Source organism: Schistocerca piceifrons, unplaced genomic scaffold (genome assembly GCF_021461385.2).
Source record: "Schistocerca piceifrons isolate TAMUIC-IGC-003096 unplaced genomic scaffold, iqSchPice1.1 HiC_scaffold_326, whole genome shotgun sequence".
Taxonomy (NCBI): Eukaryota; Metazoa; Arthropoda; class Insecta; order Orthoptera; family Acrididae; genus Schistocerca; species Schistocerca piceifrons.
Window position 1 is genome coordinate 45,001 of NW_025728544.1, and position 2,500 is coordinate 47,500.

A 2,500-nucleotide genomic window follows, 5' to 3' on the forward strand; every position below is an offset into this window, starting at 1 on the left:
GCCGGCCGCCCGGGAGTGTGTCCCGGGGGCCCGCGCGAACACGCAAGCGTCCGCTCAATCATTCTGCAAACAGGAGGAGGCTGAGCTCCCCTGCACAATACACCTCGAAACCCTCTCAGGTCCCGGCGGCGCGCAGCGCCGTCCCAAGTACTTGGTCGGGTTCGAGAGAGGCGCAATCGCCCGGAGTTAGGCGAGTAGACGCTTTCGGTGCGACCACCCGTGCTCCCAACTGAGCTTGCCGCTGCCGACAGAGGCCCGGGAGCGTGCTGTCGTGGCATTGCCGGCGGGAGACAACACGCGCCACCTACGGTGACCGGCAGCTCCAACGCCAGCGCCACAGAAGGACAAAAGCCCCACTTGGGTGCCGAAGCGAACTCTCCCAGCACAGCGCACGCGCCAACACATCCGCACAGCTGCGATACAAACCACCAGCGAGAACCGCTGGGGCGACCGAGCAGCAGACGGCGTCGCGGCGCCGAGCGCCGGGCGGCGGCGCATCCTCAACGCACACAGTCCTCAATCGGACCAGCACACTGAAGATGTCCACCGCGCTTCGCACCGGGCCCGCGAGGACCTACTTTGGCCGCACGGCGCCGCGCGCAGGGTGCGCCGGCGCGCAGCTGCGACGCCTGCCGCGTCCGTCGGCCGGCGCGCCTGCCACTGGCCGCCCCCACCAGCCGGCTGTAGCGCGTGCGCCCACGCACCGCGCGGCCAGCACGCCGGGAGGCGCCCCCTCACCGGCCGGGGACGGTCCCACCCAGCCACCGCCGCGTATCGCTTCACACCCAGATGCCGTTCAGTTTCGTCGGCATGGTGGGTATCGCTGGAACAACCGGTTAGTACCTCAACCTATCGTCGCCATCACCGATTCACCCCTAGCGAGAACAACCGCACCACAACAGGTTACCATTTGTTCATTTGCGTAACTTCACCAGAAAACGCAGGCGTCCATCGCCATTTGCAACTTCAACGATTATTGCATGCCTGTGTCAGGTGTCACGCCACACTACGTCTGCCCACATACACGCAACAAAATGTGCACGCCTAGACAATACGTGGAAGGTGGCCCCCGTACGTATGCGATGTCCATTGCTCGAACGACTGTCAACCGGCCTCTGTAGCATGTCGCAGATATGGAACGCGGTGCACCATGCCATCACGGTGTGTGAGGAGAGACGACTAGGTCCGAATACATCAACAGACAGCTCATGCTGATCGCCATCCACGGCGTCCGTTCCTCCCACACGTCTCTATGGCGTACCACACTGCAATCCAGCTCTCATAGGGAGACGACACGTAGCTGCGTGCACAATATTTGCACTGTATGGTCCGCCGTTTTTGGGCGCAGTCGTTGTGCGGTCACACATGTGCCACGATGTATCATTCAGTACATAAGGACGAATGTGCAGTACAGATTGTGGTTCACGCGTACGACATCAGCGGACAGTTGACACAGGCCGCACCACAACGTAGCCTGAGTACGTCGCATGCGAAGGGCATTGAACATGCAAACTTCTCACCAACCAGCTTGCGAAGGCAGGGGGCAAGGTGGGGACGTGGGGAGGGGCGGCATGTACGTCCTGCTGCCATCCACATTACAGTGTACAGCAGGAGCATGTGGAAAGTGAGCAAGACTTGCAAGGTGTTTAACATGAAGCGATACACAGGGGTGCGGGCAGTGCGAGTAGCGAACTATATTGCGAGGGTTGCGGGTGGGCAACACTACAGTAATTGAACGAGTCGTATAACAATTACAGAGCAGGTTTAGGCGACAACGTGGGTTACGTTAAGGCGACAACATGGGTTAGGTTAAGGCACAACATGGGTTAGGTTAAGGCACAACATGGGTTAGGTTAAGGCACAACATGGGTTAGGTTAAGGCACAACATGGGTTAGGTTAAGGCACAACATGGGTTAGGTTAAGGCACAACATGGGTTAGGTTAAGGCACAACATGGGTTAGGTTAAGGCACAACATGGGTTAGGTTGAGGCACAACATGGGTTAGGTTGAGGCACAACATGGGTTAGGTTGAGGCACAACATGGGTTAGGTTGAGGCACAACATGGGTTAGGTTGAGGCACAACATGGGTTAGGTTAAGGTACAACATGGGTTAGGTTAAGGTACAACATGGGTTAGGTTAAGGTACAACATGGGTTAGGTTAAGGTACAACATGGGTTAGGTTAAGGTACAACATGGGTTAGGTTAAGGTACAACATAGGTTAGGTTAAGGTACAACATAGGTTAGGTTAAGGTACAACATAGGTTAGGTTAAGGTACAACATAGGTTAGGTTAAGGTACAACATAGGTTAGGTTAAGGTACAACATAGGTTAGGTTAAGGTACAACATAGGTTAGGTTAGGTTAGGTTAGGTTACACGTTGTTGTACGGAAAGGTGTAGGGGGGGGGGGGGGCGGGGGCGGCAGGTTCGTTGATAGTGATTATAGTAAGTGAATGCTTGTGACATGATCAGATTTGTCACGTCAGGATGCACCTTTG